We start from the raw sequence: 12,831 nt of genomic DNA, 5'->3' as shown, positions 1-12,831 counted from the left end.
GCACATATTGGTGACTGGAATAAGAACAGGGAACTTGGGGCTGGCATTGAAAGGGATGTGGAAAGTTATATTAAAGTCAACTCAAGACTTTTTGCAGTGAAGCCTTGGAAGAGAGAGTTCGCCGAGGGAAGATGGAGGAGGGTAAGGAAGGGGGAGAGGCGTGAGGTAGGGAAGCGGACAGGAGGAGAAGGGGGGGATAATGAGTAGATAGTAATTGTTGCGTTAATTAGAGCACTGTGCAGTGAGTATGTCCCGCTCTCCTTGCCAATGACAACGGGTAATTACGCTCCTCTGTTTCTGATGTTAACCATGGCCTTCTGGCTTGCTTGGCTACTATAACATGGGTGGGTGTGGTATATGTTGCTTACAGGCAGAAATGTAAATAATGTAGTTCTCCACATTCCCTTCTGTCTGCTGTGATCATAGAAGTGTCTGCTCAGAGGAAGCCCTGTCAGCTTGATCCCTGAGTGACAGTCATGGGCAGAGTCTCTCTGCCAACCTGCATTGGACGTGTCATGTGAGTCAGGAAAGAAACTTCTGCTAAGGCATTGAGATATTGTTCCCATAGCATAATCTAACTTATCCCATCTAATACAGAAATTAGGACCTGGAAAGAGGAAGCTGGTAAAACGAAACTATACAATAGGTGGTTTTGGCCTGACTGCTGAGCAACAAAACAACTTGTCAGAGCCTAGAAACGCCGTGATCCATATTATATAGTGGCAAGTCATTTGTTAAAAGTGTTGCCTGCAGTAACTTTGAACAGCTATAAATCAATCAAGAAAAGTCCAACAGGACAATAGCATGATGTGCAAAGAGTATGAACAGTTAATGTGTTAGTCCAGATCCCCTGGGGCCTGGATGCCAAGACAGGATTACATGTACAAGGGGACATGTGTTTGAGAGGAAATGGGAAGGAGCTGGGAGAGGTTGGGCCAGTTCTCAGACCACGATGTGAGTGTGATGCTAAGTGAAAGAAAGCTCGGGCAAAAGTGTCCTAAGCCACCCTACCATCTCAGGAAACTTCTGCAGGGTTGTTGGAGAGTCCTTGGCCAAAGCCACCTTTGGGCTATCCTGCCCAACCCAGAGCCGTGATTTCAGACTCATTTACTGAGGGATGCAGGAATTTGCACAAGTGGATACCTCAATGGGCCAATCACAAGCTCACAGAAGGGCTTTTAGTAACCACTTTCAGCCAAAGGCAGTTAGGGCCCAACGTAAACTGAATAGATTTGGCAGAAATGCTAACTCGTTCAATAAGATATCACAATTCCAGGTGGCCATTTGACCCAATGATTACAAATGTCCCACTTAACTTGGCAGAAAGTGGTTTCTGTTAAACTTCTAAAAAATTTATCCAAAGAAATCCTATGACTTAAAGCACTGCCTTTAGATCCACAGGGACTTGGAGACTCTGCCACTCAGTCATTTGAATTCAGCAAGAGAGGAACTTCATGGAATGGGCCTGCTTCAGCGTCCCTGCCATGCTTGGTTATTGGCTGGGAGCAGAAGGTGGCCGCTGGGACCCTCGGTTTCTTTCAGACCCTTTGGTTGCAGGTCTGCAAGACACACTCTTTTGGTCATCACTGTTAGCTTCTAGATGTTAGACACATGACAAGATGGGTAACCTTCCTCATCCTAAATGGATTTCAAAGAACACAAAATGTGTTTTCATCCCTCACATAGGTAAGATATTAAAACTATTTGATAATATACTATGTTGACAGAGATGGGGAAAACAGCACTCTCCTCCTTGAGTTATGAGAATTTAAATGGGTATAACCTTCTCAGAGACCATTTTCCATATCTTTCAAAACGACACATGCGTATACCTCTGGCCCAGCAATGCCTTCTTTCTAATCTGTCCCGAGGATACATTCACATACGCACAGAGTATTATGTCCCGAGATATTTACTTAAGCAGTGATTGTAATAGCACAAGAGTGGAGACAAATGCCCATTGATAAGGAACCAATTCTATAAAGTATATCTATCCATAGACTGAAATATGTGCCTTCAAAATAATGAGGCATGTGATGATAAGGCACACTCTGTCAGATTTAAGTTTAAGTTAAAAAAAGAAGATACACCAGTGGTAAAAGGTGCTCGCATTTGTGTTTTGAAAAGAGAAGGAGTCCTAGATATGCATGCCACTTGCATTTCTGGATGGCCACATAAGAGGCTAATGGCAGTGACCATCCCTGTGGGCATATCCAATGAAGGGATATTAAGGGACAGGAGTGGAAAGGCGACTTAACTTTTCAGTGTTTCTTTTTAGTATTATCTGAATGTTTTACCATGAATATGGATGACCAATTAAAAAAACAATTAAAAGATAAATAAATAAAACAGTAAGAAAAAACTTTCTCTCCCTTCTGCCACTCACAGCCACTCCGTCAAAATGATTTCTTATCCTCCTGTTAAATGGCCATGTAGAGCTGTTCTTGGCTGGCGTGAGTACATATTAATAAATTGAAAAGGAAAAGAACTGAAATCAGCGACCCTGGAATCGTGTACGAGGACAATTTTTGCAGTATTGGGAAGATTCGCCTCTTACCAGGATCTACCCTATAATGAATAGGGCCACCACAATCTAGAGAGAACCAGAATGCAGTTATAATCAAGTTTGGGGACATGATTTTAAGGTTCCATATATCATTTTGCCAAAGATTTTTTTTTTTTTAAACAAAACCAAACTCTGCATTTCTCTTGAAGGTCACACACTAGTATGAACCTGGGGGAAACTATTCAGAGAGAACAGAATGTGACGCACTTCACTTTTTTCAAGGAAAATCAGTACAAGGAACATTATTTTTTTCCAAAGGGGTTGGCCATTATTTGTATCATCCTCTATGAACATATGTTCTAGGCTCCTATCTGCATCTCTGAGATCTGGTATTCCAGAATCACCCAAGCAAAGGGATCTCAAAGGCCATCTCTTTTTCTGCTCTCATTTTATAGTTGAAAAAACTGGAGCCCAGAGAAATTGAACACATTTTCCAAGGTCATACAGCCAGAAGCTTTTCCATTTTCAGCATCAGAACACTTAATGTGAGCATGGCCCCGTCCTTAAAAATCCTGTGTCCCTGACCACTTCCGGCCACGCTTCCCAGAGGCTCAAGAAATCTTTCAGGTGGGCTCCTATATATGTTCTTTCCCACCTATGCTTAGGCCTTTCCAGAAAGACTATCTGTTGGTACACATTTGCTGGTAAAACTGGATAGCGAGATGGGCACAAAGAATGGAGATTGTTCATTGTTCTCCATTTTAAAATTTATCTTGAGTCCCTCCTTTTTTTTCTTTTCTTTTCACGATTACCATATGAGTATTGATTTTAATTAGTTCTGTCTATTAAGATTCCCCTTAGGTTCAGAAGCCAGCCTGGTAATTAACTGTTCAACTTTCCTCTTGCTGGCTGTTTTGTTCGGTGAGTTACTGCTGCCCTTGGTCACAAACTGGGATCGATGCTCCTCTATGGATCCGCCCTCAAGAGTTCAGACTCAGATGGAGTTCCTGTCTCTGGTGGTTTTCCCTGTCTTGTTACAGACATGGGAGTAGGAAAAGGTGGCTCTCAGACTATATGACCCTTTTCCTATTCATTAAAGCAGATACACTTGCATCAGGGTCTCCAAATGGTGTGTATGTTGCTGGCAAGGATTATGGTGATGTCCAGATGAATGTTTTGAAGCTTGTTTGATATAAAAAACCTCATCATGCTGCGCCCCTTTGTATTTTGTGATTAACTTGGTACTTCTGTTGGGTGGAGTAGGGCTTGAAGCAAAAGTTTATAGTCAGTTTTCTCTTCTGCTTTCATGCCATCGTGAGTTCTGGAAGGGTAAAGAATGCTTCTCGGTAGTTTATCGCATGTGTGAGATCTGATCACCCAGAAAATATGTGTGGAGTTTAGAGTTTTAGAATACACATTTTGAGGCTCAACTCCCAAAGTGCATTTTCCGTGCGTATGCACATTTTACCAACCAATTTGTATTTGGGTTTGTAGTTACGATAGAGTAGGTGTTTGGGATAATGATGGTAATTCTGCACTTTGTTTACAGACAATCAATTAATAATTGGGTGAGAGCCATGACAACAGTCCTTTCAGATTAAATCAAAATCCCTGCCGTTTTCTGGGGCCTATTATTGAATGCAATCCATTATTTTTAATGAAACAGCTCAACAGTTTAATGTGCTCTTTGTGATGTTTAGAGACTCTGGATTTGCTGATGAGACTACAAAATTCTCTGTGTTCACCTGAACAAATGGTGAAGGTGGAAAATGTCCAGGTCCATCTGTTCCTTAGGTGCCAAATGCCTTTCTTTTCCCATGGCCCTTCCCTCCTTCAGTGTCCCGTCTGCCTCCCAGACTCTCTCTCAGGTACCTGGAAACCTTTACAGTCAGAGGTTATTTCCTGATGTTGGTAGCCAAGGCTGTCACTCAGAGCTGAGGCTTTACTTGTGACTTTTTGTTCTTTCCTGATCAATCTGGGAGAGTTTCAACTGCATGGAAGCCCATCTTGAGGGCTAAAGCCAGAATAACTGGGTCAGGGAACTCAGAGTAATCATTATAAAACAATTATGTAACCAGAGGAGTGTCTTTTCTCATCTGCTCCTGATAATATTTTTAAACAACTGTCATATGGCAGGCTGAAATGAGATACTTTGTGTCCGTTGTCTTATGTTTAGCAAAATATCACCAGACAAGAAAAATAGAGCAGTGATTTAAAACATGCGTTGTTACTACAGTGAAGCAATTTACTCATTTGATTATTATTTACTGAGTGCATAGTATTTACATACCGACATCATGAGGTATATAAAATAAACTCTTAAGTTTCCTGCCCTCAAGAAGACTCTATCTAGGAGAGATTAGGTCTGATCAAAGACGTAGAGCTGTCTGTGAAGCCAATGAGTCGAAGTGGACCAATGGCGAGCCTGGGAACAGCGGTCATGCAAATGAGCCAGAGGAAAGAGTATTCACGTACTCAGCCCAGAAAAGACTTGGGTCACATGTAACTGCCTGTAGGAACACGACTCACAGCTGAGTTTTAAGGGCAATTATGCAACTATGACAATACTAAGCAAGATCTGATTTCCCCTTAGACTTGAGTCCTGCAAAGTAGGAACGTGTTATCTATCTCCTTTCACAGCGATGCTTAATGATGTGTCTGTACAACAACAGAACAATCCTTTAAGGGGGAAAGTGAGTGACAGTCATTGACAAAATTTGCTGGGAATTAATTTTCTGCAGTTCCCTAGTGAGCACATGCGTTTCATATTTCAAGACCATTGTTGCAGATGAAAGAAATGTAGGAAAAAAGGGGGCTATATTCGATACATGTTAAACATAATACTTTATACTTCCAGGGGAAAAAAATGTTCATATTTGCTCCGAAGAAGGTTATATAGAAACTAAAGTTGCCAGTCATGAAACATTAAATGAGTACTAACCCACCTTGAGATGGTTTAATAGTGTTATATTCTGAGGCCTGATGGCTTCAGGTGTGTGATGTATGGTTATTTCCAATGTTCCTTTTCTAGAAGATGGTGCTCCTGGGAAGAATACACAGGATTAGGCAATAAGTTTTTTTTTTTTTTTTTAAAGCAGTTTCTTTTAAGTTACTCACAGTTTATCCTCTGAAAGAATTGCTTTAGAGAATAAGATGCGAAATAGGATCTACATGCAAGTTTGGTATTAGCAAATGACCCCCAAATAGCATGTAGGTTAAAGTGTACCTCTGGAATCGGACTGCTGGATTGGCTTCGAGTCGTGGCTTTGACACTCATTAGCTGTGTGATTCTGGACAAGTTAGTTAACCTCTCTGTGTCTTACAAGGTCTATCTCCTACAGGTTTTGTGAGAATTAAGTAAGTTAATAGTAACCGAAGTTGTAGATCTGGTATGTGTTTAGCAAACGCCGGAAATAGTCCTGAGCAATACGCCGGAAGTAGTCCTGAGCATTCATGCCTTCAGAAAGTGCTGTGTGGTGGAACCTGAAACTAATGTAGCATTGTGTGTCAACTGTATTCCAATAAAATAGAAATAGTTTCAGAAGCGCTGTGTTTGTGGTTGTCATTAGCACAGAGCCTAGCCACCTGCTGTTTTGTCGTGCCAGGGGCCACCAGGCTTCAAGTCTGTCAGTGACTGCTCAGCTTAGTAACCCCAGAAACATGTGGAGTGGTCTTGGAAATGGTGATTCCTTCCGTGAAGGCCTAGGCTGATTCCCGAGACCGCTGCTTCTTCCCCGGATGCTGCACGTTGGATAAATTCCCCATTGTTTACTTGGTATATAATTTATCCCCTGTTTCCAAAAGGGATTCAGAGTGTTGATGAGGGGCCTCGGTCCTCCAGCTGCGTTGGCGTTTCCTGGCGGGCCATTTCACCGTTGGGTATAGAGACCTCATTGTTCTCTGCCACCGAATGTGACACAGTCCTTTTCTTGTTGGACTCTGCGGCGGGTTTGCTGAGGGGGGGGAGTTTCTGTTGAAAAATCTCATGTGGGGCCGAAGGGATCCTCTTTGGCTCTGTATAGACTGTAGTTGCACTGGTGTTGGAGGGTTGGGGGACAAAAGCGACCTGCCATCCCACCAGGCCTGTCAGGATTTCCTTAGCACCTGCTCTGTGCAAGGGAGAAAATACTCATCTGCTTTCAGAAGATCTATTTCCAAATCAGAAAGCATCACATGTGAGATTTTCCCCATGTCAGGCACCAGAATAGATCCAATGGAAAGTTTCTGAGTATTGTGTGGAAAAACACAACAAAACCAAGTGTAAAGCAGTGACTTTCTCTCAGCCTCACCTGGTAGAAAATATCCAAGCATATCAGAGTACCAAGACTAGGGCAGCCCGAGAAAGGGGCAAGAAACATGGTGCCCACACCCCATTATTCTTAGAGTCTGTATGGAGACAGGCCATAGGGCTGCCCTTCATCCTTTGCCCCTTGGTTTGTGGTTTCTGTCGGTTTTACACCTGCTGGCAGACCCTGCCCACCATTCTGCCCTCTGTCTCCACCCCAGTTCTCAGGGAATTCCGTGATTTTGGATTCCTTCTCTGGTCAATCTAAACCTTCTTAGGCTCTGTCCCTCTGGTGTCTTCCTTCTCGGACAGCGGAGAAATCAACGGTGTTACTCACATTAGCTGCCTCGAGGTCACTTTAATTCCAAGGTAGGCATGTGTATGCCTCTATGCGTTTGTGAGAGTTGGGAGAAGTGAGGGTTGATATATATATATTTAGGGAAGAATGTGAGTAACTCTTAGGCTATTTCTAATTAATCTAGGCACCCTAGCTATTAGTTTTATCGTTGTTCCTCTGAATAAGCTAGGACTGTGAGTGTTGATTGGATGTATTTTTTTCAATCCCTCCATCCATCCATCATATGTCATAAAACACAGTTTGTCCCTTATTCTACTGATGGACCAATTTGATTATTTTCAGGAAGAAATATTTAAAGAGATGGGCAGATGAAGTCCAAGTATGCCATCCTGATTGGGTTGGAACAAATCCCTATCAGAATATGGAAAGAGGAAGGTAAGGGAGAGTTGTACATTTATTTAATTTATTTTTTTAAAGCTTTATCTAAGGGATCGTGTGTCATCATGTGACAGTTATCTTGACAAAGAAAAATAAACCCACCCCTACAGTGTGTGGGGACATGCTCTTGGTCTGTATCTCAGTGCTGACCCTACTTTACCCTCTTGAGAAGCCGTGAAGGCTCCTGGTCTTCCTTTGCCGCATGTCTTTCTCCTGGTCAAGGGGAGATTTTTCTCATCATCAGACTCACCCAGGGGCAGCTTCCTGGCCTGGAACTGCTGTGAGGCCCAACGTCACGGGCCTTCTAGTTTCCACAGCTCTGGCAAGGAATTCAAGAGACCTGCCACATTATGTAATTTAAAATCAGAACTGTCCTGGGGAGTCCAGGGCCCAGAGAGCAGGCAATGTTTTACTGGACGACCCCCAGCCACCACAGGTGGGCTGAGGAGGAAGGGTACCTGCCAAGTGTCTTTTCAGCGTGGAGTCCTCGCCTCATAATGGAAGACCACCGTCCACATGGCATTATTTTCAGGTGTTGATAGTCTCTTTGCTGCCGCATTCATTTTGCTCTGAGAGTTGGCTTGTGATAGGGATATCATGATACACCTGTACATTACCTTTTGTTGTTTACAGAGACTGGATCTACTCATTTCATTGCAAACCGTGTTTAGTCATGTCGTTGAGCGGAGAGGGACAGAATGCAAATAGGGAAACAGTGAAGATATATGGGAGCAGAATTTAGGGAGAAATAGTGAGGAGAGTACTGGACTAGGAATCCCAGGGTTTGGGTGGGAGTCTAAGTGCCCATGTCTCGGGGCTGGTCCGAGGACATCTGAGGCTCTGTCCATGCTTGCTTCATTCTGTGTAGTCCCCGGGTGCCTTTGCTCTCTTCTCTTGTCCAGCCACGTGTTGACCCTCTTCTTTTGATTCCTTATAATTCTTCTAGGTCAGGGGCAGGGGCAACTCTTTGTTTCCTCCTTTCTTCGTCTTCCCTTCCCTCCCTCCCTCTTTTCCTGTTCTTGTTATCCTTTATCAAGCCGCCCAGAGGATGGGGAAATGACCTAGCATTTATTGAGGGTCTCTGTGTGCCAAGAATTTGACCTATATCCTATCACCGAGTCCTTGAAACAATGCTGAGTAATTGGACTGGTTGTTTTCGTCTTTTTATTATTTCAAGGAGGAGGAAACTGAACCTAAGCGATGTTGAGTATCTTGGCCAAGATCACATGGTTGACGTTGGCAAATCTACATCCGGCTAAGTCCAAAACTCTTTGATCTTCCCATTATAGAGCACTGCCTCCCCTTGAGAGTGTCTTGCCTCCCAGGGTTTCCAGTGCTTTTAAGAGTTGACCCTCTTCCAGTTCTGATGAGTAGAATCTTGGTGTCTCATCCAGGGCTCTTCTGTCTTTACTCTTCCTAATTCTACACTGAGGCAGACAGTTCTGCTTCTTTTTTTAGCTTCATCAACGTACTTACTTTGGGGTCCCCTTCATCTATAGAGACCAGGATTCTTAACCTTTCATGGGTCATAGAGGTAGAGAATCTGATGGAAGTTATCCTTATGAGTTTTCGTGTGTGCGTGTGCGCGCACACACACACACACATACACTCCACGTTTTTGTGTAGTAATTATGGGGATTCAGAGAACCCCAGAGGCTTAACTCTGGACCCCTGTTAAAGGTTGTTGGATCAGGAGGATTACTTTTTACCAGTCAGGGGCTGGGAAAACGTCCAGTTTTCTCTGTCCTGGGTAGGAGAGTAATTCATTTTCAGCACGCTGCAACGGCATGGTGCTCATGTCTCATCCCAGGTGAAATTTTTTTTTTTTCCAGGTGGGTGTTGGCACATGCTCTGCGTGTTTGCTGGCTTCCTTGGAGTGGCAAGCTCAGTGAGGCCATACACTAAAGATGATCAGTATGTCTGGGGTCTGTATCTGTGCCTCCTTTCTCCACCTGAATTATTGGCATAACTCTTGCTTTGTCTGCTTCTCAGGGCAAAAGGAAAATGGGATAAAATATATGAACACTTTGAAAGTAAAGCTACATGTCAGTGTGTCACCGAAGAAAACACTCTGGGCTTGGCCATTTTTTGCATAGTCTTCTATTCCAGCACTTCTGCTTGAATCATCTTGATTCAAAACAGCTGTAGCTGACATGTCTTAAACTTTCTGAAGGAAGGAAGAATTTGGTATTCCACCTGAGGCTTAGCTAAAGACCAGCAGCCTGCTGGTACACTTCCCAGCTGCTCAAGGCCTTCATTTTAAATGCACTCTGAGGCTTAAATTGGACAGACCCTTGCATTTTGCTTTTTTTTTTTTTCCTTCTTTCTGAGAACTACCCAGCACTGCTGGCAAATTTATAGCTGGCTGGTTTGGTTAATTAGGAAAAAAGTCTGATCCATGAAGATTATGTAAGCCACAAGCACTGTAAAGTAAGCATCTTTCGGGGTTCACAATCAACCCAGGGAGATGTGACACCTGTCCTTAAAATGCCCAACACGGTAATTTTGTGTTATGGATTCAAAGTTGGGGATGTGTCATGGCAGTTTCCCTGTTGTTTGCTTAGGTGGAGACACAATGTTACCGAAGCCTTACCGTGATCTTATTACAGGAATGGCTCCGGTGTCTTGCACAGAGTGAGCAATTCTGATTCGAATGTTTTCTCGTCGTGATGCAGAAGACACTTGCAACTTTAATGTGGTCCCTGCTGCCTGTTAGAGCCCTTTTTAGGACTAATCATTTGACTTTTCACTAATGAGATTAAACCCAGCAGGGGCAGATATTTTCCTTTTTAATTTTCATTCCTGTTACTTAATTGGCATTACACACACATAATGAGACCAGAAAAAATAAAAACAACCTGTAGCAATCTGTTCAAGACAAATAATTCAGCCAGATGCAGCCAGATGTATCCATGGTGACTTCCTTGACTCTGTCACTACCTGCACGACAGGGAAGATGGCCCGGAACACTTAACTCCCTGGTTGCTGAATGTGTCAGAGAGGCACTTTCTCCCTTCCTCCTTACACAGGAAAAGGCAGTTAGCCCACTCCGTGTGTTTCTCTGGATTGGGAGTTGTTTGCTCAGCATCTGTGTGAGTGATATAGGCTGGGGTTTGGCGTGGGTACTCGTCCCTGGTGTTAGGGCTGACTCACCACCATGTGGTTCCCGTGGTGTCGACAAAGACATTATCCATCAGTTCCCAAGGCTCCATCGTAGAGTATTCTTCCTGGAGGAGAAACACTGAACCAAACCGATGGTGAGGCCATCAGAACAGGTAACAGACAGGAATACTTCCTTTTTGTGCACCAGGTTTCTGTATCAGAACCAGTCTTCTCTTCTGAAAAAAAAGGTACTGTCTTTTGGAGTCCAGTAGGAGGAGGTCCTCTCTGATGAGCCATCATGGTTTTAATCTTTCTAGTACCTTCACTGGATTCAGGATCTCAGGATCAGCCTCTTGATACAGTGGTGTCCAGCAGAGCACCATCACATGGTGGTGACCATGAGGCTTCCTTCAATCCACTAGAAGCACCTCCTTTCTTCCCACCCAGGTCAGGTGATCATTATTGTAAACTCCACATCCCATGGAACAAATTGGGTGATTCTAAAATGTATTTTGGAACTTTCCTTTGTTGACACAGCGCATGGAACATAGAAGTTTCCATGCCTGTAATATACAGGATGTTAACGTGATATCGTCCATGTTCCCACTGAAGGAAAGGGGCGAAGGAAGGAAGCCTCGCTCCACTTCATTATGCTCTGTCCTTGTGATTTTTTTCTACCCAGCGCTGGTTCTCTTCCAGGCTTCCCTTTTCCGTGAAATGCACCAGCATCCTGGTGAGAGGGAAACTAGGAGGCATCCTTCAGACTCCCTCCCTTTTGCCAATGCATTTCTTTGTGTGGCTTGGGCTCTGGCTCTTGTCTACTAAGATGCCCCCATCTCTTGCAATTGCCTCTCCTGCAATAGTCAGTCACTTCTTTATTGTCTTCATTTCATTCTTAGACGAAAGTAGGATGATTAGCAGCCCTCTCTGGCTCTGTGCTGTCTGTCCTTTGCTGGACGCTCCAGCCTCACCTTGCTCTTTGTTCTGTCTGCTCTAGCCACTTCCTTTCAGTTTCCTAGTGCTGTGCCTCTCCCTCCCAGAGGACGACTCTACCAGCTTCAGACTTTACCTGGAATGTCCCTTCCTCTCCCCTTACTCACCTTCATCTTGCCAGCAGTGTGAGTGGCCGTTTCTCCAGAGCTGGCTCTCCAGGTCACGTCACACGCTTTGTCATTCCGGCTTCTACGAGGGTGGTCCCTTCCCAACTCCCACCATGGGCTATAAACTTCCATCTGTAAAGTGACCCCCGATTTTCTCTTTTCTCAGTGAGAAGATCTATTTTTTTTTTTTTTCCAAACAAGGATAAACAAACCTGAAGAGATAGAGTTGAAACAGACAGGAGCCTGGTTATGATATTTTATGTCGACATATATTCCATGTTCCCAATCACATTATGTAAAACAGTGTGAATGCAGAGACATGCTTTTTCCTGCTTTCACTGTGTCTGTGGTCTTCATATCCACCTTTGACATCACGTCTTCATCATCGCTAAAGCCACTTTTTGAATTCTCTAATGCAGTTTTGGGAGGCATGTCACTTTCACTTCTGTCTAAGTTGTTTGAGATACAGCACTTTCTGAATCATGTATGATGCTGTCACTGGAAATTTATGCCTAGCCACTAGAACCCATTTGTGTAACATTAGGACAGTTGTTTTTTTTTTTTTTCCCATTTGTCCTGTGAGTATGTATTTCTGCTTGCCACACTCTGGTCACTCACTGTATTGCTTTTAAAAGGGATCTTTAAAAGGCTTGTTTACAATGACATCCAACATTTGCAATTGTTAGGTCATCCCTCAGGGACAATTACTAAATCTTCATTAAATTCCATTCCTTCTTTATTGCCAATTATGTCCGTCCTAGGTTAATTTGCTGAAAGACAATTCAGTGAACGACCAATTTGCTTAATTTACCTGTTTCTTTTCACTATTTAATTTTAGCCCACAGGCTTTTGTTTTGTCTGCCCAACATCATTGTAAGGAATGTGAAATTGGTCTCCGCCTCAGTTCCTTCTGCTTGGACTGGGTACTGTTTGGCAGCTCAGCCCTCCCCTCCCCAATTTCTTTTTTCTAATAGAACATTTTCTTTAGGTATGCACCCCTCCCTCCCAGCCATGGGACCCTGGAAAAACTGACCCCATCTTTGTTTTAAGCATTTTATCCTGGGTGAGGCCAGATGCAGATGAAGAGAGAAAAACCAGAGTT

This window comes from Eumetopias jubatus, unplaced genomic scaffold (assembly GCF_037043125.1).
Source record: "Eumetopias jubatus isolate StellerSeaLion01/CBP00866 unplaced genomic scaffold, mEumJub1_p1.0 scaffold_5, whole genome shotgun sequence".
In the NCBI taxonomy this organism is placed as follows: domain Eukaryota; kingdom Metazoa; phylum Chordata; class Mammalia; order Carnivora; family Otariidae; genus Eumetopias; species Eumetopias jubatus.
Note: the sequence above shows the minus strand (reverse complement) of the source record.